This window comes from Xiphias gladius, chromosome 8, assembly GCF_016859285.1.
Source record: "Xiphias gladius isolate SHS-SW01 ecotype Sanya breed wild chromosome 8, ASM1685928v1, whole genome shotgun sequence".
NCBI lineage: Eukaryota > Metazoa > Chordata > Actinopteri > Istiophoriformes > Xiphiidae > Xiphias > Xiphias gladius.
Window position 1 is genome coordinate 20,539,214 of NC_053407.1, and position 25,709 is coordinate 20,564,922.

Here is a 25,709-nt window from a genome sequence, read left to right on the forward strand (position 1 = left end):
ACAAAGATTTAATTGTAATGAAAGCTGATACGCATTTTGTGGATGACATGCAGATAATAAGCCTAAATGTGACCAACTGCCTTCTGTGGACTGTTTAAGTAAGCCACATTTTCCCAGCCTGTTTACTGGGACTGGCCCAGGAGGTCTCCCTGTGTTGTTTTACTTAGCAGGAGCGCTTAGAATTCTAGTTATGTGGTCACAACTGTGAGTGTCATAAAGCTTGCTGTGAGCACTTCTGAACAAGTATGGTCAATTCAAGGCACAAGATCAATTTGTCAGCCCGTAGTTATGTCTCTTATAAGTACATAAGCTCTGCGTAATTGGGTTTTGTAAAACCATGCCTACTAATTTCACTGTGACTCATTGTTTTGACATAGAGATTTGTTGACAGGTTTATGTGATATCTGTCTTGGACAGTACCTGGAAAGTTTTGAGGCTTTATGTGAGGCTGCCAATAAAAGCCTCTGAAAACTGTCCAAAGCCATTAGCCAGATGACAGCTGGATACGTCTATGTCTTATATTTCGCAGTAGGTTATCATTACTTTGTTATCAATTCAGTATTGTTAAGTATTGCAAGTTTAGGGTTATTTTTTTGCATTTCTAATGTACGTAAACGAACTGAAACCAAACCAAAAAAAACAACACCCTCCTCTTGTTTTCAGACTTACAAAATAGTGATGGGATCACTGATTCATTTCTGTGACTCAAGTCTTTTTTGAGCCTGCGAAAGGATTTGGCCCCTTCACATGCTGGCTGTGTGGCTTAGCTGCTACCATCGGGTTACATAGTGTGAGCATCAGCAGGCAGATTGTGCTGACGTAAACTGTCGTCTGATGGTATGTGCTGGGGTGAATGGACTGCAGGTTAATGGTGTCATAGGGTGGACTCGAGGCATGGGCCATCACGTGATTAGATGACTTTATGGTAGTGGGAGTTTTGAATGAGTGACAGTCAATGCAGATGTTAACTGAATCAGTCATGGCTTACTGCTCTCCTCACACTTAGCAGTCTCTTTTGAGTTTCTGGGTTGTTTGCAGGTGGCCCAATGCAAATGCTTTTTATTTTGGGGCAGTATGTGTCAACTGGCCAGTCTGACTGTTTTGTTCCTAAGTCAGACAGGACTGCAAGCAGTAAAAAAAAAAAAAAAAAATCTCTTTTTGTTGAGATGCTTCAGTTAAAAACCTGAGTTTGACTAATGTCCCTGTTCAATTTTTAGTCTTATTCATACTTTGAAATGTGCCTTTTTGTTATTTTCTGAAGAACAAATACCCATCACATACACACACACACAGTCAGTATTATTGTAATTTCCCATCTGTTGTGGCTCATTGGCAAGTGAGGAACTGCTCAATAGCACCCACCTGTTAGTCCTAATACATTCAAGTTTTTAAGACACTGGCTTTTGTCCTTGGTCTCAACTGCTGAACTTGGCGGTAAATCAGAGAACACTAAACGGCATCCAGCTATTTTGCTTCTTTGGTCCTCCAAGAGCTGAAACAATAATCCACACAACAGACTAACGGACACTTTCTACTTTTGATAAACCTGTCGGTTACTTTGGACCCTGGGTAGAGAGTTCGGAGCTGTGAGATTTCTCTCTTATTTACCTGCACCTCTGTGAAAGGATCCAGAGTAATTTTTTTTTGATGCTGATCAGAATATGCAGTTTTTAAAGAACACATGTAAAATACTGTATGCTGCAAAGGCTCTTTGCAGCATACTATGTGGAGCTTCAAGCTGCTGGACATTTTATTTCCATTTTTTCTAGTAAATTACACAGCCGACCTAGAGTACAGTATCTGTTAAGTTTGTTTTTGTTTGTGACATATACAGTGTTTTGATGAGACTTTGCCATCTGGCAGGATTGTGTTATCCATTTTATCTCTGTAGCATGTAATTGCACTTTTTAACTTAAACCCCATTCTGAAAAAGACAGAGTGACATGATTTGGGGAATTTAACCAGCGGCTTGTCAAAGTGTTTGCCTGTCACTGTCTGTTAATGAGGATTTTGACCCGTGAAGACCTTTGAGAAGTGTGTATCATGATAAACCAGGTGAAGTCAGTTTGACTGGTGCGAAAGGCTTAATATTATAGTCGGAAAGTGATGACCCCAATTATGAGATGGATGCAATAAGTGTTTACAGCAATTATGTTCATGAATAGACAGGTGCAGATCTCCTGCCAGTTCCCTCCCTTTGTTCGCTATTCTTGTCTCATTAATTCTGTCTGGGAAAGGAGGGAAAAACCTAACTGCTGAAGTCAGGGGTAATTGCTGTAGGTTACACAATGAGATGGCTGACATCTTGTTTTGAAGGCTGATGACTGAGTAATAAGTACAGTAGGAGGCTCAAACAGCTGACCCTCAAAGGCCAAAAGTCTAGCTTGATTGCTATCCAGCTATTAATGTTCCATTCGATGACATTTTGTGAGTGTCCTTTGAGGGCAATTTTCCGCTTCCAAGTGCTCATCAGTATAAAGTGCAACAAAATAAATATAAATATTGTACTAGTCTGCTTTGCAGCGGCCGCTTTCATTAGGCTGTTCACTTCTACTGCTGCATAATTCATCACTCAGAACAGAGGAAAACATGCCAATTGAAATCTGGCCTATTATGACAAAAATCTCTCTAGTAGATCTCTGTTTAGCTGTTGGTTCATTTTCTGCTTTGAAGGCCCACCCAGTGATCTACGTACATTTAAAAGTAGGAGTATCGGATCAATATTTAGTTGTGGTAATTCTCACTCAAAGCTCAAAGCTCAAAACTAAATAATCAAATCCTCTTTTTTGATGGTTCTGTGGTTTTTATTGATAACCTGTTAAAGTGTCATAAAGTGCCATCCGTCTATCATAAAGACCAATGTGGTGAAAACTATTCAGAAGCCTTATATTTACTTTGACTAATATTTAGCATGAGTCAAATAAAGGTTCTCGTTTAAAGGTAAAAAAAACTTTTAACACAGTCAAAGATGATGCAATTTCATGATAATGCTGTCGTCTAATATCAGCATCTTTTATTGCTTAACTAGATTGTGATGAATGCTCGTATTGACAAAAAGGCCTTGTATACAGCCAAAATACCAACATATGTACAGCAGTGTAAGTGCACAGAAGAGTATTTTTTCACTGACTTCATAACTTTAGAAATATAGACAGAAAATTCTTATGTTCATAAATCTACAGCTCTTAGTATTTTGCTTAGTGTTGCTTTAAACTTACAATAAAAGTGGTAATAAACTATTTAAACATCCAGCAGATACAGAGCATTAATTTGCATTAATTTGCATTGATTTGAAGATGTGTTTCTAGCCACTTGGCGACTGTAAGTTCAATATTCACTCTGATTTAGGTCTGTTTTTTTTGTCTCAACCAACTCCTGAGGAAAATATCTGGCTCTTTAACTGTTATATGCTCCACTACTTTAGTCAGCTAATTGCTAACTTTTTATGTCTGTTCTTTTGTTCTGGGCAGGGGTGTACATTCGGTTTTTAGAGCTTTTCTTCTGGAAACAGCCTGCTTCACCGGAAAAATGATGAGAGCGGTGAGACTGACTAAAAGCTGTGAAATTTGTAAGATGCTAAAACACTCCATAGAGCTGAGGAGAACTGCTGAGGCAGGTGATAGCTCTCTGAGGGTTTGTCACTACAAGCAACCCTTTTCACATGGCACATTGATCCATTGTTATTATACAAATCTTGATTATAGCCACTTTAAAGAAACATTTCCGGGTATACACTTGTCGACCATATCACCCACAGTCAAATGAGATGGTTAAATTCCAAAATGAGATATCAGTAATAATAGCAAACTACTTAGAAAAATACTAAGTGTCAGTGTGTGCCTATGTGGATTTACTGTGGCTTTATCTGTATCTTCACCCGGAATGTAGTAAAAACTGAGAGTTCAGGTCTTGATCTTTCAGGGCAAGGGTGACGAGAGTCCCTGTGGTACTACATAAAAGTCAGACAGACAGTTATGGCAGACATTTAAAGGCTCTCCCTTCGCTCCAGGGAATAATCCAAGCTTCTATCTGTGAGCAAAGCCTTATATCAGACTTGATTATATAACCCTGAAAATCCAGTCACATTAGTGAGAGTGTGAGAGAGGGGAACAATATTTTGTAGTTGGAATTGAATTAAATGCAAGATTGGGTTGTATATTTAGTTGTTTAATAGGTGACCACAATTTTGGCCTCCACTTTCAGGCTAATTAAAGTTGATGAGGTAAAAAATTGACTTTATGGTAAAAGTGCCTGCTCCTGTGCATCAAATTAAGAGCTCCCTTGTCAATGGAAAGCTGTCACCAATCACAACTGTGTGTTTCACTCGCGCTGTGACTAACTGCTGCTGCTTCTGCTTCCAAAACACGATTGCAGCTGCAGGCAAGAGCATTGTCACTACACTGTTAATATCCAGCGTAATCCTCCATTACAACTCAATTTTTGTTTATTTTGTTTATGCCATGGACATAGAATATGCTTGTGTCTGATTAGCTGGCAGGTGTAAAATTGCATATCGGGACCCCTCAAGGATACTTCCAGTCAACAGTTAAATGTTAAACCACCATACTAAATCTGTGTGCATGGTATATTAAACTCTGAAACTCTGCCAGGTCCACCAGTGGCTCCATCTATGCAATGTGTTGTGTATGCGTTGTTTCATGTTGTGCAGCAAAGCACACATAGGAGACCTGCAAAAAAAAGTATTTACAGTTCTATGCGAGATACTAAATACGTCAACAAATGTGTCAAACATGAGGCAAAGTGCTCAAACCAGTAACCATTATATTTTCATTTCATGGAACTGTTCAGCCATAAAATTCCGTTTCAGTGTTTCAATCAGCATAAACATCACATGCTTCATAGGAATTTGGGGACAAGTAAATACGATTATAGTGTATATTATTTATTGTCTTATAAAGTAGAATAAATGTTTTTTAATCAAATTTTATTCTGTGTTACCAGTTAACTCTCACTGCTGAAACAAACCTAATCGAACCTAATTAACCTTTTTCCTACGCAGCGAACTTGCTTGGGATGCTCATAATTTTTCTTCCTCTCATATTTTCTTTTTAATAAATCATTAGCAACCGTCTACTTTCACACATAAGCGTCTTGGGCTCTGTTTTCCACAGCGTGTGTGTCCTGGATGATAGTAACTTGAAGTACTTCAGGAGATTTATTATTATGGAAACAAGTAGAGCTAGTTTCTTTCATTTGTTTTGCTGGAGCCACAGCATATCCCAGCACACACCGGCTGACACACTGGACAGCTCGCCAGTCTGTCACACAAAGACAGATGATCACATTCACACCTATGGGCAAATCAGTTTCCAGCTCACCTAGCCTGCATGTCTTACATGTTGAAGGAAACTTGAGCACCCTTTGAGACAATCTACATTTACACAAAGACAAGGCGCAAACTTCTAGACTGACTGTAAACAAAAACATGAATGAATATTGAATGTTATGCTGATCTTGGCCTCTACCTCATCCATTCTTACACACTGATTTCATGTTAAGAGAGTGATAAACAATATGTCTTCAGTATTGAATGAAATAATCCTGATGCTCATTTTAACCATAATCATGAAGGCCATATGCAGGTTCTAGCACTATTTTTGTAAAGAAGTAAGACGTTTCCATATATATGGCACATTGGGGACAATGCTCTATTCAAACTACAAATCTCTGAGCGAGTGTTTACTCACCCCCTTGGCAGGGTGAGGCTGTGACGGCTGTGGCTGCTGACTCACTAACTCTGTAAGTGCTCGGTACTCATGCAGCTCACTTGTGTGTGCGCAATGTGATTTAAGAGGGAAACCAATGGATCTGGATCTGCTGTACATCATCCTTGTCTCTGGTTCCATAACTCTCTATTGTAAGGCTGGGTGCTGACTGGGAGACAGACATATAGTCAACTAGGCAGGCTTTGAGCTTCTCTCACGTGTTTCAATCTCTGTGGGGTCCCTGCCATCTGGCTATCACTGGAAGAAAAGTGTGTGTATGTTTTTTGGTGTTTGGATGCTCTGTGTGTGAACATATGTGTAAAAGATCCTCTGATGTTGGTGCTTGCCCCGGGTGCTGATTAAGACAGTTTCTCAGTGAAAATCCACATTACGCCAAACTAGCCTCTGCTTTTGTTCATAGTATTCTTGGCTGTTCATCTCAGAGTTTTGTAAAGCATTTGTTGTTTACAAATTGCGAGCACCAACAGCTGACCGTTTCCCTTTTCATCTTATGAGAAGGATTCTTTGCTCAGAGCCGGAAATTAAAGGCATGGCTGCTTTTAACAGGATCAGGAGACTCTTTGTCTGCAGTGGTCCCAATTACCATGAGTAAAGAGGTGATAACTTTGTTTTGTAATTTTTAGACTATTGGAGTTCCCATGAGCCTCGCTGGTGATCAAACTCTTTCACTGTTTTCCAACTTGTACTGTAAATCCTTGTGCCCTACCTGGCCAAGTGTTCTTCTTCTTTAATTGAAACTCTATGCAATAATTAATATCCAATATTAAAGAATATGTATGTAAGGGCCTACCTCCTGGGTTTAGTAGGAGAACATGCAGCCTACAGTAATTCTTTGGTCCTAAAGCCTCTTAGTTGTGTGGTTTCTTTGATTTAATGCTGAGAGAGCTGTTGAACTTGGGTAATCCCTGCAGTAATCTGCAATGAGCTGTCCTATGCTGATGTTGTGCCAGGTTGAATCTGGGGGCAGCTGCGTTCATGGGGGTCATGCTGTTGGTCTACTACTATTCCACACATTATTAGGTCTGCATATGAGAATTTGACGTGCTGGCCTCGTTACAATTTTTAGAGAACGAATCAGATAGACTTCTCAATATTTATATTTCTTAGGGAACTGCTTAAATCTCTCTCATCATACTGTCCACTTACTATTATTCTTACCTTTATTTTTTGGAAAACAGAGAGGGTTATAAAGTTTTAGAGGGACAAGTGAGAACAATTTTACAGCATTTGATCTCAAGCCATGTGTGCAACTTCAGTATCCTGGCAGTTCTCTGCTCTCTTCTGATGTTAGACGTTCGAAATCCCCATCCAGCCCGTCTAACTGCTTCTGAGGGCCCTGTTTAGTTGAGGAAATTAATATTGCTTGACGTTTAAACTCCCATTACAACCATTACAGAGAGTATCCTGTGCTAGAGAAACCCAGTCAGTGTGATTCAAATGCTCATGGGGAGATGCTGTGGAAACAAAACGAGACCTGATCAGTGCATGTGGAGGTGGAAAGCAACTTTTATTTGCTGATTAAATCCCTGTAGTTTGGTTCCACGATAAGTGTTCGTGATCTTGGTGATGACTATCTTTTAAGCTCTTGAAATGGTACAGCTGCCATATCATGCCCTGACAAAACAAGAACCTTCTCTCCCTATCTTTTTCTTCCTCTCTCTGTTTGACTTGTCTGTCTACCTCAGTCCAATGGACGATGCATGGCCCAGTTGTTTTGCAGATGGTCTGTGATGATTAGGGAGCCTTTGGAAGCTGTCACTCTGCTCAGATGCTCTACAGCTGTGAGCTCTTGGAGCACCATGTTAAAATGTCCACAGAGGGCTTTGGAATAGCATTCTGTTTCCTGAAACAAAGTGTTACTAATTCAGCCTCTGAATTTGTCTACATCCACATCCTAACAAGCAGTCAATGGTCTCCTTTTTTTTCCTTCAACTACTAAGCAGAAAAAGAAACCAAACCTCTGTTTTCACAGTGATCACACCCTCATGAAAAGGGTCCACTAACATATTGCAGCATTTCTTCTTTTTACACTCTTCCAGAAGACTGAATAAAGGGTGTAGTGCTATACTGATGTACTGGTTGCTGCCAAGTTTTCAATTTAGCAGCAGCAGTGAAGGGATTAATATTGTACTCTCCTGGTCCTGTGGCTTTGGCTTATTCCCTCCCTTGCCTCATGGCAACAGTGTCAGGGGGAACCTCGAGGTCTGCAGGCAGATATCATTCAGGCTAAACATAAGGTATGCTATCAGCAGGACATTGTTTCTTACTATGATTCTCCTTTAAGTTTTTGAATCCTCTCACAATTCTTGTCTGTATCTCTTGAGCTCAGTGACAGCACAAATGCTTTTGGCTCTTTAGGTGTGAGCCTTTGATGTTTTCTTGCTCACTAGAACTACATAGCGAGTGTTTTTAATGTCGAAGTAAAGTGGCTGGCTGCCTCTAATGGTTTAATCACTTATGGAAGAGATAAGATGCACTGATAGGCTCATTCTCTCTTTAGTCCATCTCCAGTCCTGGCACTTACAGAAGCTATTCATCTGAAAAGTCCTTATGCAATATCATAACTGTATGAAGCACTTCCATGGTTATTCCCAACAAACATTAACCCAAAGTGAAACTGCTTTTACAACCACTTATCGGGCCTCTTGTATGTCTGTGTGCATTCATTTTAGTGCACGGCCCATCATGACTTGAGTGCACTGCAAATTCTGCTGCTAGATGGGCCACTTGACAGATATAAATAGTACCCAGGTCATCATGACTGCTTGAAATAGTACCAAGTTCTCTGAGGTGTATTAGTACTATTACACCCATCAGATTAGACAGATAGTAGAGATATTCAAAACTTATTTGAGAGCCTTATCCTGACATTAAAAAATCTATTATATGCATTGCAAGTTACTTGTTGGGGACTTGGTTCTCTTTCAATGGAGAAGGGGGGATTCATGTGTCAGTGATTGGATAATACACTGCAATTATTGCACAACTGTGGGGTAGTGAGTCCTCTTCTGTCAGGGTCCTCTCCCACGCTCTGCCCTCGGACCTGGCCGTCCCTGCATAAAACAAATATTTGAACTCCATGCCAAGTCTCTCACTGAATAATGTATACCTGCTGTGATTGATATTGTACATTTGTGTTTCTCACAAGCTTAATGGCATCACTGGAGTTACCAGAAGAGGAATGTTCCGTACTGTGGTTGGAGTCACAGAAAACATACAAAATTTTGTGTCTGCCATTACAAATGAACAGGAGTAGTTTGTCCAGCAAACACAAAACCCTGGAAAAAACAAACAGTTAAATGCGCATCCCTTGATCTAAATTGGTGCCTGGGAGGCACTGTGTGCTTCCTGTTTCCCGGAGTTCTAGCCGTCTGTTTGAGGTCAGGTGATTCACAGATAGCTATAGAGAATAGCACACGTGGGTACTGTACATAACCTTCAGATGTTAATATAAAATGTTAATATGAGATATTAAAAATATTTCACCAAAGCACTTAGTAGGTATCTTTAAGGCCTAACAAACATGGCGAATGCATTTCCTACTTCATAAAAACATTTGCAAACCCTTTGTTTTAAACATTTTATAAAACCTGCATTGTTTACATTAGGTTGTTGTTATTCCACTTTTATAATTCATTACCATTAAAAGCTGCTTGCGCACTCTACACAGAAATGTGTGACAGTTTACCTTGTGCTTGTTCATATACATGTGTGTCTCTTTGCACAAGGAGACAAAAATCAAGATAAAAACAATAAGGGGACCTACTTATCAAAACATCTCTTCAACTTGCCACTAGTGGTTAAAAGCTCCATAGATTACCTTTAAAGACTAAGTGCAATGACATCAATTTGTCCCTCCTTTCATACTGCATATGAACTCTGTGCAGCCTGATGTCAGTTTCAAATACAGGGTGTGTGAGAGTGTAAGAGATGAAACAAGAATGGAGTGAGCTGACAAGGGCTTCATAACTGCAGTAATGGTTGCACCCCATAGTGATCCATCAGTCTAATCAGGTGTCAGGCCTCTGCAATTAATTTTCTCTAGCAGTAAGGATGAATGTCTCAGGAAGTCAAGAGTCTGGTCTAAATATCAGCACCACTTGCTCAAGAATAAATGCAATCTTGCCACCTCTGTGCTGCTATTCACGAACTGATGTGTGCAGGCATTCCTCCTCCGCTCTGGATGAGGGGGAGCCCACTGTTTTCACTGTAAGACCTCTGCTGGTGGTTCAGATAAATACACCCTCAACTTCGATGTGATGTTGTGATTGCTGTTTCTGCCTATGTGCTTCTTGTGTAAGGTATTGGGATTTAGCAGAGACTCTTTCAAAACGTCTTCCCAATGTGACAGCTTTATTAGTGCCTGCCACTAGACTGACGATGGTCCCTATTAAGTGTGTGGGTGGGTGGTATGGTGTGTGTTGGCAATATAACTGATATAAATGTCACAGTGGAAGAGTGATGACCCATGATATGAATTTGACAATACTGTTTACACACCAACATTAGATCATCACATCACATTCAATTCACTGTGAAGATCAGCAAGACTGACCTATATTAAAAAGAAGTGAGCTTACTGTATTTAAATAACATTCTCTTGAAATGTTGGGAAAAATTATATTTTGTGGTTAGAGCTGCTGTAATTAGCAAATTAATCAATTTTTCGATTGACAAAATGAATCGGCAACTATTTTGATAACCGATTAATCGTTTCAGTCCATTTTCCAGCAAAAATGCCAAAAATTTGATTTTTCCAAGTTTCCAAATGTGACAATTTGCTGCTTTTCATGGTTTTACCTCATAGTAAATTTAATATTTTCAGATTTTGGAAGCTGGTTGAACAAAACAAGAAATTTGATTGGCTCCAGATGAGAATCAGAACTATGTACATGTGTACAAGGAATTTGTTTTGGTTCAGGTGGCAGAACAGCAAAATTGAGAGATAAGATAGCAAGAAAATAGAGTAATAAGATTAGAAAGCTGAAGTTGTTATAACTGATGCTATTTTCCTTATATATACTTTTTCCTACATCAAATTATCGAATAGCCAGTCAGCCTCGTTAATGTCTTAAATCCTCAGCTTAACTACTCAGAATAAAATACAAGATGTCATCTTTAATTTCATTTTGCTCAGTTTTGTATAACAGTGATGCCACTCACTCTCAAAGAAATACTTCCACTCCTGAGTGAGAGTCTACGAAGCTTCATAAATATCTCAAGTCTCTTTGAGTATTTTTAGACCTTGTCAGATTTGATGTGCATGTTTTCAAGGAGTTCTAAATTCTGAAATGCTCGATAAATGTGGGCTCTGGGCCTTGCTGCTACAAACTTGCATCTGTTTTTCTAAAGAATCTATACCCTTCACAAATCTATGGGATGTTTCTGTTTAGTGATTTGGAACAACCCATTAGTGGTCTGTAAGAACTTCTGAGCTGTAGATTTGCCTCCCTGCCTATTTGTTTTCATTGTTTATGTATGGAGGAGGGAGGTCCATTAGTCATTCAGTGTGACACAGAAAATGTGCACACAAGAAGTTTGCTCTTTGCCAAGAACTAAAGCACATTTGAAGCTGGCTCACTGCCAGGCTTAAAATTGGCTTTGCTCTACCTACAGTCAAAATGGGAGTGACCTCAAAGACATGTTTATGTATTTTATGTAGAAACCCAGTCAGGACAGTGCTGACAGGAATTGTATTTTTTGGCCAATTGGTTGTACATATTGAACTCCCCAGCAACATCTTTACATAATGCAGAACTCAGATTTATTATTAGTTTTTACTATTAACTTTATTTGCAAAAGGCTACTGAGTTTAATAGTGGTACTTAGGTGTGGCTATTAACTTTGATACTGCCCCACAAAAAAAAAAAAAAAAAAAATCCAAAAGGTGGAGAAGGATCTCTCAACAGCAAGCTGTTAGGACTTAAATGAATCCCACGCTCTAGTAATACAGTTCTGAAGTGGGAAGACTTATTACAGTTTTCCAGTAAGAGTCTTGTTCATTTTTTAAACAGACACTGGTAAGTGACTGGCAGTAAGAACACTTCTGAGGCTTGGCTGGGCATGAATCTCTCAGTTGAACCATCAGTACAAAAGATGGGCAACTGTTTTGTAAAATGTCCGGTTCTGTGATTGAAAGTCAAAGCCCGGGCACATAAAAACCTAAGGAGAGTAGTCAACTGTGACACTAAAGCAGCATTTTGATAAAAATGCATCAAAGCTGAATTCTGTTGCTTGTGTCACAAGCAGCTACCAGTTGTTTAAATAATCACTTTTGGAATATGGGTCCATTTTGCATGAATTCAGCAACTACTGATACTGACTCAGCTTTGTGATGCCACTAGTTGAAGCCCTGCCCACAGTGACCCTGATAGGCTCAGTTCTTTCTTTCATGGAGCCAGCCATTCACCAAAGTAACACCAGACTTATTTGACATGTTCAACAGAGTTTTAATTGTGGGCAAAAGGGGCCATGTCTGGGGCCTGTGTCTCTCATTAGTCTAGACTCGTGACACACTGACACTTATATCTGTGTACCTTGGTGTTCATGTTTCTTGTCCTCATTATGACTGCACACCTCAAACCCGTTGAGTCAAACCTGGACATAGGCACTTTGGCGCTGTCCACGTTGTGTAAGATTTCAGGTGTAGCACGACTCAGAAGCGCCACAATCACAGAGCTGTAACTCATGCACTCCGTCTCATATTGTTCCTCGTGAAGCATGAACTGGTCTGTAGGTAAAGTCCAGCAGCCGGGAGGTTGCTGGTTATGTTCCAGCAATGTTAAGAGTCATCCTAGTAATGAGGTACTAATAGACTCATGTTGAGAGCTTTCCTCAGGGAAAGATGAGAGAAGTATGTGTGAATTAGGCCAGCTTTGCACTCTAATGCTCCCACATCTCATTTCAACACTGCGCTCAGTTTTAAAACTGACAAAATAAACCTGCACTCAATGCAGTAAGGATTTGGGCATTGTTGTGTGTCTTGCTAATCCTCAATTGTTGTTGATAATTGTGCATTAATTATGAACCTCAACCCCCAACATTATGATCCACAGACATATTCCTTACCTCCAGATAGACAAAAACAGGAGCCTATGTGGATGTTTTGGTTTAAACAAGGATTAATTTAACTTCCTGGATGACTACAATGACTTTATGTGGCCTGATGTGACCTCACTTTTGGACAACACTGTGAGATTAGTGGGTCCACTCAGAAAGAAGCAGTGTTTTGTTGACTAATACAGGACTATTGTAACGTGTTCACTGCCAGGGGAAAAGCATGTGGAGCAACAGGGGAACAGACATGAGGCATAATAACAAAATCACCAACAGACTTTCTCTCACAAATTGGTCAATGGTCATGCTGCACATTGTTCACAAATGTCCAGGCAGAAGTTCCAAATCCGTGACCTGCTACAAGTGATACTAGTTGTTTCTCTCCTCTCACAAACCAGGGGTGGCCCTGTTGCATAATTTCACTGTGGTTTTCATGTAATCTTTCATGTAACAGTCACCGTCCATATCAAAGGTGCAATATGCATGGAGATATGAAATTATACAGTATTGCCCTTGAGGACTGTACAAATTCAAGCATAAATTTAATACTTCAACTAGTATCACAGGGCTTTGTTGAAAGACTGTTCATATTAATTTGTTTCTGTGGCCGCATGTTCATGTCCTAGTTTGCAGTAAGGAGGTGCAGTATTGTTTGGCACCAGCATAGTGAATGTTTCAAAGGATATCTGCAAGGTTTTGTGTAGCTTTTGCAAACTTCATTTCTCTGTACCAACACATAGATTTTCTTCCTTTACTTTTATGTGACCTAACAAGGTATTCATTCCCTTTTCCTGCAACGGAATTGAAAAAGCTGTTTTAGGAAGCGTTCTGTTTTGTTTCACAAAAAACATGGGTGTTTTAAGCTGAATTGTATTGTAGGTTTGGCAATTGCTTGTGAAATGGTTTTCTTATGTCTAAAGAGCTTTTCTACAAACTGAACTGAATTCCTCTGCTCTTTAAGTGGATCCCAGTACCACCTTGTTTTACACGAAGACTTGTTGATACAGTAGGGGGAAATCCACCAGGGTCTTTTGGGAACAAGTTCATGTTCTTTCTGCAGAATTTGTCCCTTTTTTGTCTCACACCCTTCAAGGGCTGCCTAATACTGTTATTAATGGACACTGCTTAGACAGACATTGTTTTGTCTTGCTATTAGCTACTTTTACCCTATATAAAACTACATTAAAGTTTATTATCCGTGAGTCATGGATGTCTTCTAATCCTGTTTATGTGTGTTTTGTATGTGGAAAAGGCCTATGTCACTGTTACCTAAGGTATGTAGCAAGAGGTGCTTTGGTTGTGTGTGGCAAAGGTTTCCCCTGGGTCTACTGCAGTACTCTAATCAAATGTGTTGAAATGAATGGTGAAGAGGACTTAAGTCCCACTTAGGATGGGTTTAAATATCGTTTTGATGTGTCATTTTTTTATGAAAGTGTCCTTTACTTGGTAAAGACTGGTAAAAGTATTTGGTGTTAATGTTCTCAATTTTTCCTGAAAGACATGTTTGAGAAGAAGAAAGCTATTAGCTTTGCTGTTGTCTCCTGTCTAAAGTTTGACCCACCCTTCTCTTATAATACCACAGGAAAAAACAATACATACGTTGGTGCTTATTTGAGGTTTGATGTGTTCTCAAACTCTAGTATGTGCCAGCTCTTCACTTAACCAGTTTCTTTGTGTAAATTAATCATTTAACAACAAAGTGGTTAAATTAAAGACCAGCTTTGGTTACTTCAATACACATACACACTTTTGTTCAGTGGAATGTTTTCATTGTTTAAAAAAAAAAAAAAAGGATTTCTCGTAGTTAATTTACCATCGTCTTCTTAGACAGTCAAACAAAACAAAATAAAACACTAGACTAGGTAGACCGCCTCAGATTTAAGATAGGCAGGTACTGCTGGTACTGCTGGGGACTGCTAGCCATTTGGTTTTTACACACTGGCAACTTGGCAGCATGTCTTCTCTTTCTGTTTGTGATATGCACGTACCAGACATCAAGGCACAACTGAGGCCTGGAGAGCAACATCAGTGTTTTAGAGTGTCCCACTGTTATTTACAGCTATTGTTCTTCTGGCTTCATTTGACTGTTTCCTTCCTATAAAATAATATTGTTTTCCTGCCGAGTGGGATTTAGTAAAAATGATATCTAACACCTTTCAATCTGAGACCTTTTTTCCGCTCTCTCAAAAAGATGATGTGTCCCATTATTTTGTAAAGCAAGCAGATGTCCCACACGGCGGTGTCTATGACGTTTATGTGATAGTAAGTGGGATTTTGACATCGACTGCAGGCTTTGTTCAGTGATGTGATTGTCATGTCTGACTATGGATTTAAGAGAGAGAGAGCACAGGGGCAACCCAGACCCTTTGATTTACCAGTCAGCATTTGTGCTGTCCTTCACCAGTCATCAGAAACAAGATCGGGGATGGAAGCTGCCAAAAATAGTAGCTTGCATCACTTTTCATGACTGGGTGAGGAGTTTAGTGACCCCGCTGGACCATGGATTCATTCTGATTCATTCTCTACTGAGCAATTTGAGGTGATTCAGACACGTGGAAGGGATACCCCCTCTAGTTTCCCTTTTGGAGGTTACCAGGGAACAGATGACTGAAAGGGGACCTGGGCGCAAACCTGTGAACCTGTGTTAAAACCTGGGGATCCCCAAGGAGCAGCTCAAGAGAATCTGCTCGTGAAAAGAGTGTTGTGACACCTGGTGTGGAGAGTAAAGGGAGGAATGAATAGATGGTTTTTGGAGGGGATAATGAAAGGCAATATTTTGACAATGCCTGGGGTGTGTGTGTCTGTGTGTCTGATTCTCCGTGACATATACTGTTGTTTTATTTTCCTCCAGCACGGCCATTAATAGAATGAGTTCCACATCTATAGTGTGTGTGCGAGAGATTAAAGGCACTTTGATCTGTATTATTTTGAGGTTTCCTCATTTGATTGAAGATATTTTCAAAAATTAAATGTAGACTATGCTTTGATCAAGGTTTAGTTTCTGTCTTTGTCTGATTGAGTTTTAAACATTTTTCTATTCTTTGATCTAAATAATCTGTGGGAGTTCAAAATGCATGAAAATATAAAAAATAAAAATAAAACTTCTCATTTTTCACAGGTTTGATTAAGAATCTCTGATAGCTTTCGCCTGTAGTCTGTGTGTCTGATGCAACAATAGTGTCCCAAATACTGCTCTTACATTTATTATTATGCAAGTATCTTTGCATGTATGTATGATGCTTAATATCATGATTCATAAAGATGATCAGTGTCTGCATATCTTGCAGGCCCTGCCTTACTGTGATTTTTGTCTTTGACAAAAATAACCTTGAAACACTGGAAGATTTTTGCACTTGTCTGGATTAGTGTGGGCACTGTTGTGGCTGAAAGTAGGCAGTACTCTGGTATTGGATATTTGCATGTGAGGGAAAAGGTAGTTGACAGAAAAAAATGGCCCATTTGGGCTTTGAATTTTCGTCTGTCTTTCTATAAAGCTTCTCTTTTAAACATAGACGTGTCTTAAGAGTCAAGCAGATGTGCTCACAAATCTCCTTCTCTGTCGTTTCTTTGATGATTATCACTGAGATCGTCCAGGCCTCCTGTGATGTGGGGTTAATTGTTTATGCCTACATGCATTCCCTTGCTCATCTTCAGAAAGTGCTTTCTTTAGCATTCCTTTTCGAGCTGTAGGGATCGCTGACTGTGCTGCTGAAAGTGAGAAATAAGCATGGAGATTAAGACCAGATGTCAGCCTTTATGCTATTGGAGGTTTTGCACACCAAGTGTAATTACTGCTTTCGCCCAGCAGAAGGCATCAAAGTAGCATAACAAGGTCTATGATATAAACCCAGTTTTCAGAATTCAGGACACTGCAACGGTAGAGAGAGGTCTGTGTATCAGATATGATATTTTATCTCACAGATTGTATTAGTATTTATCAAGTCTGAGATTATACTGATACTGATAAACTGGAAACAGTTTTCATATCAGTGGAGTTTTATCTCATTTTGCACACCCCTGGTAAACTGAAACAATTTCTCCCAAGGAATTTTTCAGCAACACTGTTACTTGTTCTTATTGGATTCATGTGATTATATTGATGTACTGCATTTGCCAAATGTTTGCCATATTTTCTTTCTGTTGTAGAAATGAAGTGTAACTAATTATTGTTGCCATTGGAGGGCAGTGTTGGACTTTGGCCATAACATCTAGCATCTCTGCGGACATGCAGAGAAGCATGTCACAGTGTTTGTATTTGTTAGACAATGCTGCGCAGTCTTAGTAACAACACATTTCCTGTTTTCCTTTTTCCCTCTCTCCTCGCCCCCACTTTGTGTGCTCGTTGCATCATCAATCCAGGTAAGTGCATGTTTCACTTGGATAATAAAAAGCATTGCCTCCGCCAAAAGTGGGAGGATGACTGGGAATATTTCACCTTGAGGTGTTTACAGTGGAGTGTGCTGTCCAACAGGGAACATTTCTTCCCACTTTCTGACTGTTCACTGCTTCTCACACAGCCGCTAACTCTGTTTTTACGGGAAATGCGTTTTACATGCGGCCTCTGCTCCTGTAGAAACAGTTAATGTTGACTCTTTATTGCAGGTCTGTTTAGTTTCACCTCGCCTTAACAGGAAAAATGGGCAGCATGTGTACTTCAGTTTTGATATTATTTTTGCAGTTCATTCAGCTATGTTGAACTACTCACCCAAGTTACTCTCTGTGTCTTTCTCTCCTGTCTCTCCAAGCAATCTCCTCCTTTCTTATAATCTATGGGCTTTTCAGGATGTCAATGTATTGCCTTTGTGACCCCTTATGACTCTACACCTGACACATGCAGCTGTTGCTGTAACCAGGAGGGAGCCGCAGCCCACAAAAATTTCTAACAGATTTTCATGGAGCTGGTTGATGTGACACAATATCATTGTTCCACAGTTAGCATGAATAAGCTGGACTTGACTGCTTGGTTGTAGGCGTGCTGAACTGTAAAGGAACATGATTTAAACCCAGACAGCAGTAGCTTGTTATTCTTTTCCTCAGAGGATTTGAGTAATGCAGCTGCACCTACAAAAACAGCAGTGGCTGACCAAAGAGGAGACACTCCCTGTAAAACAGATACAAATTTGGATTCTCCCTCTGGTGAGTCAAATTACAGAAAATACTTTTCCAAGTCTCAGAGATGATATCTTCCAAATTCAAATGTACTGTGAGGAATAAGATGATAGGTGACAAGAGGAAAGATACATGAACATGCCAAACTGGATTGAGTCACTAACTCAGCTGACTGCCCTGCACTGGAAGCTGTCCTCAATTTGTCAGCTGTGCCTTCCTCTGCACATTCCCAGTCGTTGTTTTAGCGTGGCATTGATTGACCCCCTTTCAAATATGGTTTAACAGGGTGTTATAATAGACTGTCAAATCAGGTTATGAGGTACAACTAGTAAGTTATTAAATCTCCCTTTGAAATCATCTACTGGAACATGCTAATGCAGCTGTAATTAACCTGTTCAGATTTGTTAACTGAGAAACGAAATACGCGTCTCCTTGTGACTGCGGAACAATCATGTCGGGAGTCAGTGTGTTTTTCAAAGTCACCACTGCTTCTCTGTATACATTTTTTGACTTGAATTACACTTGCCGACAAGACGGCGGTCAGGTTGGAGTTTTGAAGCTGTAGCCAATCCATTTCTTCTGGGATTCAGCATTCAGCGTGATCTCTGATTTTTTTGTTGTTGTGTCTGCACACAAATTTGTATCAGGCTTTGTGTCTGCACAGAACTTCTGTCTTCTGTAAAGTTTTATCAGTTGCTGATCTTTTGCAGGATCATTTTAATTGGTTTGCCTAATACAGACTATGCACATACCTAACAGAGTAGACTCACAGCAATGGCAACAAACGAATAGGCCATCAAAAGTAGGCTGTGGAACTGATTAGGTGACGTTATATGCTGTTTATTACGGTGCTTCTGCTTCACACGACTGAAACTGGAGAGAAGACTGGAATATGTGCTCCACACAATGTTTGTTTAGTCATCTGCTGTTTGCTTTCCTGCAGCCTGAAGATGTTAATGTTTGACTATCCACAGCATGTGATGAGTGCTTTTTCGCTTGTTGCCAGAGAGCTCATCTGGTTTTTAAAAAAACGATAAAAAGCCTGATTGTAATCTCCAAATTTACATGTAATTGTAAGGTAACACTCATGTCGCAGTAAATATTGCTCTGCATAATTACAGGCGCTGTGTCTTTTGGGTTTAAACAAACACGATTTACTCCGCACAACTCCCTCCGTCTAATTTCCATTATGGATAATTTTCCGAGGTCATCCACTCACATTTACATGAACTTCCTCTCCCTCTAACTCTGTCTTTCTCTCTCTGTTTCATGAAGTTTCTTGGTCTGTCACTCTCATGGCTGACCCACTTATGCTGGTCATCTTTTCTATAATGAGTTGGAGCGATGTCTGAGTGAGACAGTGCTGCCCCGTCTCTATGCTCACGCTAGCAGCTATCTTTGCCTGGGGACTAGAGGAACTAGAGCTTAACAGATCCTGTATATTTCGTTTCATTACGTTGTCAGTTAAAGCCTGCATTTCTTTGACTCTCTCTGTCGATCTGGAATGAAAGTCTTTTTCCTTCAGCTACAGTTGTGGTTATGGCTTTTCCTGCAGCTACAGTATGTCCATATCTTTGCCTGTTAAAGTTCCGGATGATAGATGGATCAATGAAGCTCATCCCGAGGGGTAGTATTATTTGTTTGCGGCTGTGGTTGATGAGATTGGATTTTGCTCTATATTGAGGGCACACTCTTCTCTGTCACACATTCTCTGTCAGATTGACACACAAACACACTCACTGCAAAGAAACTTTCCATGGCATTACTGGTTTTATCAGAAGTAGGCCAAAGCAGGAGCCTGGCCCTCTGGCAGGTCTGCTGAGCATGCTCAGCACTGCTGAAGGCTAGGTAGTGGATTAAGACCTCGTTGTATACTACCACCACATTTTTCTCTCTCTTTGGGGGTCTCTCACAGCCCAGGCTCAATGAGCTACACTGAGAGGGAGACCACACAGGATTTAAATTAAGTTAGCTAAGGCTACAACTATGATACGTTTTACCATCATTGTTATTTTCATTATTGACAATCTGCCAATTATTTTGCAGATTAATCAATTATTGTTTGGTCCATAAAATGGTCCAAAACCTCTAAGATAAAATAATTTACTATTAAATAAGACAGAAACACATAAAGAAAAGCAATAAATCCTCACATTTGAAATTCCAAACAATGTCATGCTGAACACTGAACTGATTATCTAAATAGTTTCTAATGTTTTCAGCTCTACTTTATTCATAACTAAGACAATTAACTTAGTAAAGAAAAATGTAGTCTGCAAGTCACCCATCTTTTGTTTGTTGAGTGGATAAGTGGCATTGCGTAGGAATATGCATTACGTTGTGGGACAACAGTTGACATCAACAGCATACTCTAAAATCAAGCGTTCCTTGAGATTGTTTATGGTTCACTTGGTCTGAGTTCCTGTGTTAACACTACATACTCAAAACTGCTGCTTAAAATTAGTAGGTACAATGGAACTGGGGCACAATTAGTTTTCTTCCACATTTTTCATATTTTAGAGCTTTATTGGGATATTAAGAGAGTGATTTTTTTTTTCTTGTACTTCAAAGTGGGTATTAAGAACAGCACAGAGAAAGATAAGATACATAAACAAATGTTCAATGTCTCTGTCTCTCCTTCAGTAATCTATAATCGCCATGACTCTGACTCTCACTCTCTCAACTAATAATACTCTCACTCTGTCCCTCTTTCTCGATTATACACTTGCACCTGTTGAGGCAATTCTGTGGCTGTGACTAGCTAATTCAAAAGAAATTCTTTACCATTTCAGTGCTTTGTTCTCATTCATATTCATTCAGACAATTAGCCTGGTCTTCAAATAAGTGAGTGCCATAAAACTTAAGCTTTTTTGTAGTGGGGCATTTCAGATGGTGTTGTAGTCCTTGAACAGTTGAGTTGAATAGACAGTTCTCTCCCAGTTCTTTAGCAATGAAGGAAGTAGTCGTGGGAGGAAAGAGGGGCCTTTGGAGCCAGTAAATTGTTCTTCTGACTGTGATGAGTGGAAATCTCATGTAGATCTGGAGTCGTTCACATAGTGAATGAAAATAAAATTATGGTGGTTTAGGGGGAGATTGGTTTTATTTTTTGGATGGACACATAACAAATCTTTTATTACATGCAGACATTGATTGCCTCAAGTCTGGTGAAGCAGAGTTGATTACATTCATTGTATAACATTTGTCTCAGCTCTACTGCTGAACTGTATGTAGTCGACATTTGCGCTGCGAGGGCTGATAATGCATCTCAAGGCCTCTCTAAAATCAATATTAAACTAAAATGTAATCTCAGGATGGAAATGAGCAGATAGAATGAGCTATGATACATGCTGCGTTCTCCTTCTCCAGTGCTGTGTAATCATCAGTTTTGTAGCTGGTTAACGAGGCTCCCCATTTATGTGGATGGAGTCGCTGTTATTGGATCTATCAGATCAGCACCATGGCCTACATTATCCACTCCCAACAGGCTCATTGCACCAAAAGACATGAGTTGATGCATTCATTAGGCTCACAAAGAACTGTGTGCATCTTTTTATGTGTCCACTGTGGAAAAATTAAAGTAGCTAGCATTTACCTGTAGGAAGTGTGAGTGGATGTGAAAGGGTCTGTGTAGTTTAGCTATAGTTTTTAGAACTATTTCATGGCTTAGATTGATATCACCATCAATAAGATGCAATGGTTTGTCACACATTTAGAGTTCTTTTAGTATTTGCATGTGTTGTGTGCATACTGTGTATGGTTGTGCGACAGTAATGTCTTCAGCTAAAGTGGTGAATTTACCATCCTCTTATTAAAGGACTTGGGAATTACGACCAAGTCCTTGTTTTTCCTATTGTGACTCTTTTCCTCTGTGACTCTATTACTGAACTATTTATGTCTACTGGGACTGGAGAAAGTCAACTACCGTGGTTTTCTCATAGACCCAGTTGATACGGGGAACATGCATGTCAACTGAACTGGTTGACTGAATATACACCTAATTTCTAAATTATTAGGTACGCCCAGCTAAAACTAAGGCTGGTTTAATAACAGAAACACCTCTGTAAAATGCGATACAGTTCAACAGCATTATAAACTACATCCTCCAAAAATTATCATAAAGTTGGATCAACACCTTTTGTAAACAGTCTGAACGAAAACTGAACATTATAACCTTTATGAAGGAGGATTTATTGCAGGACAGTTGTATTAGACTGCAGACGTTTTAGCTAGGCGTACCTAACAAACTGCCAACTGAATGAACAGTACATTCAACCCACATTTGACCCTTTCACATTTGAGCTTTCACAGGTTAACCCCTTCTCCTTACTACTCACAAACTGTTCACAGTCTGTAACTGCAGTTCCCTACGCATTTCTGAGCACCCACAGAATTACACCAAAAAATGTAACCTACCAAATAAAGTCTCAGTTTTAGTTTTCTCTCGGCACGCTTGTGCTGTTTTGCTCAGGGAGCTGGCTGAGGGCTCATGCTAGAGCGCATCGCTATTGCTGTTTTTACTTGCAGACCTTGGAATTGTGCGACTGTCAGTGCTGCCAAGGCTCACAAAGCAGCCTGAGCAGTGAAGCAAGTCTGTCCGACCCCTCTGTTCTCATGCTGACCTCCCGTGATGTCACTCACTACAGCCATTGTGCTTGAAAAACACTCTGGGTTCACAGATTGGCAGGCCTAATTTTACTTGCACTCTTTTGCTTCATCATTGTTGTGACTTGAGCACATTGGTTCAATCCCAGGACAGCACATTGCCTGTGCCTCCAACTAGCATATCTGCTCTTGTATGACACAAATACTAGATACTGTCTATTGATTTTAAGTTTGTCATTAGCACAGTGATTTTTGGCTGTCTCGTGTAATTATGGTCAGTGGGGTGTTGTAATTCATGAGAGGATTTGGCTCTCCTAGACTTCCTGGGTGCCTGGGGGAGCTTGAGTTTGACTTCCTCATTGAATGGTCCATTTTGTTAGCCTCTGCAAAATTAGCCATATTCCCTTTGATCTTTTTACTGATTACTCTTTTCTTTAAACATTTTCATTACCTCCTCCCCGAAACGCGGCTGGAAAAGAGCATGGATAAAACTTGTAAGTGCAGTTGCTTATCTGACTGTAGTATCTTTGCAGTCTGTGCACTGTGAGGGATTGTGTCACTTCTAACAGTAACAAATCAACAAAACATTTAAGAATAAAATAAGAGTCATCCAGGTTGACATTTTCATCAGTACAGTTATACTGTATGATCACAGTCATTTTAGTTGTTTTGAGAGAAATACTTTCAGGTCAGTATCAGATGTAAATGCTTTTATCCCTGTAATCAAGGCAGACGGTAAAATCTGTCAATTCAATGCTGTCTCCATTGCAGAGATGGAAACAGTTCAAGAGGTTTCTCTCTGCTGATCCGTTCTTATGGAATCATGCTGGACAGCATCAGTCGTGGCTGGTATCTTCCCTGGAGCATGCCATGCCATGTCATAAATTAGCCAGAAGTCCATTGAATGTATTGCAAGTTATCTACTGTGCCATTCCACAATTAACTTTCAAAATAAAAATGACTATATTTACATTCATGGGAAACGTTGGCTTAATCAGCATGTTAGTCAATGAAGATATGACCTCCACAAACTCCTTGGTTGAAAGAAATGTTATTCCCAATTCACTGATGTCACTGGAGTGACTACATCTTGGTCTTGTGAGTATGGATGTAACCACTCAGGCACCCAGGAGTCTGTTGTGCTGTTTTGCAGCTCCTTTTGACACACACAGCTAATTACCGGAGCAGGAGAACCCGCCTACCCCATACACTCACACACCGAGGCACCAATAGGGTGGCCATTTCAGCCCATCTTCTCACTGGCTCCCTGAGGACGAGCTGGTAATGTAACTGTTGATGCATGCAGTATTCTTTCGCTATCACTCAGCTGGAACAGAAGCCCTGCTTAGTCCTGGCAAATGCTCTGATTCCGGCTGTCTTCTTCACCATCAAACTCAGGCTACTGTTGCTTGCAGCCAACGTACCTGCAGCTGTTCAGAACAGCAGCATGTAATAACCTGCACCTCAGTGACAAAGGAGAGAGTGTGGGAGTTTAGGTGGAAGAGGAAAGAGCCAGAGACGAGAGCGAGTGGGCAGGTAGAAGAGGATCCTCTGAGAGTGGATAAACATGTGAACACTTAGCGATTCCCTCTCCCTTCCTGTCTCTCTGTGACTCTGTGTGGGCAGTTAATGAGTCTGAAAGCTTCTCCTCGGCATCTGTCAGCTGAGAATCAGATGAAGCCTCAAGTGAAGGCTTTAGCAGAAAAGAAACACTCTGTTGCTCATTGATAATTGGTACGATGTATAGAAGGGTTTTTTTTTTTTTCAAGTATTTCTACTTTTCAGCTTCATCCATATACTACCCTATGGGTCCAGTTGCCTTGTAATGTACTTCATATGACATCTGGTTATTAGACTCACAAGGAGATTATGCAGTTTAAGGTATTAACGCTAGAGAATGAAAAAATGGGAAAAAAAAGAATGAAATACAAGACTTACAACTGGAAACAATACCGCAACAGTTCATTAGTACAGCATGTTGTACACACCTCAGCTTCTTGTTTTGTTTTTTTCGACCAAAAAACAGGAACACAAAAAAAATCTCTTTGCTGTAAAATCAAAAAAAAACTGTGGCCTGAGGTGAACTATCATCTGTCTCATACAGTCCAAACAAAACAAAACATTTTTCAAACGTAGCATATTGTAGGGCTGTTGTACTGGATTGCATTATGTTGCACAGGTGTTGTTATTGTTGATTGCCTCTGTACCTGCCTACACAAACACAGTGCATCATGACATTACAAGGCTTTCAGCTTTGACAGCCAGACAGGAGTGGTGGAGCCAAACCATTCGGCTGTGATAACTTCAACAGATCTGAGCTTGCCCACCATGTTATCCTTACTTGTCATAAAGCCTAATGGTGTGCAGCCATAAAATGGGGAGTAGTTAAGTTTTGGGTTGAGATGAAACAGAGTTTCTATGACCTTGGTATGGTCAGACCTCCCCTTAAACTGATTCTTGGAACAGTAGTTAGGTCTCCCACTCCCTCTGTATGCCTGACAAACTGGTGTAAGGACTTCTTTTGATTTTTCCACTATCAAGCCTGAGCTTGGCAAGTTTCTTAATTTATAAAAAGGCAGTTACAGAACATAGCCTACAGTTTAACTCAGAACAAATGCGCAGCTACAGGACTTGTCATGAGTAATTTCACAAGTGTTTTCGGTCTCCCCACATGACATTTTGAGCCACGAGGCAGCAAAATGTAAAACACCTTGAGCAATTTAACACAAATTAAATTTGTGTTTTGAACTCATCCTGAAGATGTATGTTTGGAGTAATTCAGTGAGGCTTCCTGGCTGTGATGGTGACATTTACTTTTTAATCATCTAGGGATGCCCCCAGGACTGAATTACAAAGAGTGAGCAGTTAGGAAAACTCTGTCTAAGAGAATACTTTAAGAAAACTCAGTTGTTAAACATGACTGGGGTGTAATAAGGATCAAACATGTGAACTGATGTCTGTAATCACCCTGTCCTGTTTTCTTCATAACAATGTGAAGGGCTTGACAGTGGAAAGAACTTTCTGAGAGCAATAGACTGTTGTTTGATCTGGACATTGACAGCAAACATAGATTCAGTTATCCTGGATTTAAAAAAAAAAAACTTTCCTGTGGCAACACAGCACATACACAGATGGTTGAACAGCTTGATTTGACTTTCCCCTCTGACACATTTTTTGTGGGTGATGGAGCACAAG

General features: G+C 40.0%; 1 protein-coding gene across 7 annotated transcripts in view; it reads left to right on the plus strand.

The window, feature by feature from the left end:
* The window catches only part of LOC120793068 (pleckstrin homology domain-containing family A member 5-like), a 76,764-nt gene that overhangs the window by 4,000 nt on the left and 47,055 nt on the right, over positions 1 to 25,709 (plus strand). The window contains exon 1 of one of the 7 annotated variants that reach the window (XM_040132714.1): positions 17,084 to 17,162. The exons of the other annotated variants lie outside the window; for them this stretch is intronic. The gene's annotated coding sequence lies outside the window, so the exon portion shown is untranslated. Of the gene's footprint in view, positions 1 to 17,083; positions 17,163 to 25,709 lie in introns of those variants that run through there. 7 annotated transcript variants of the gene reach the window in all.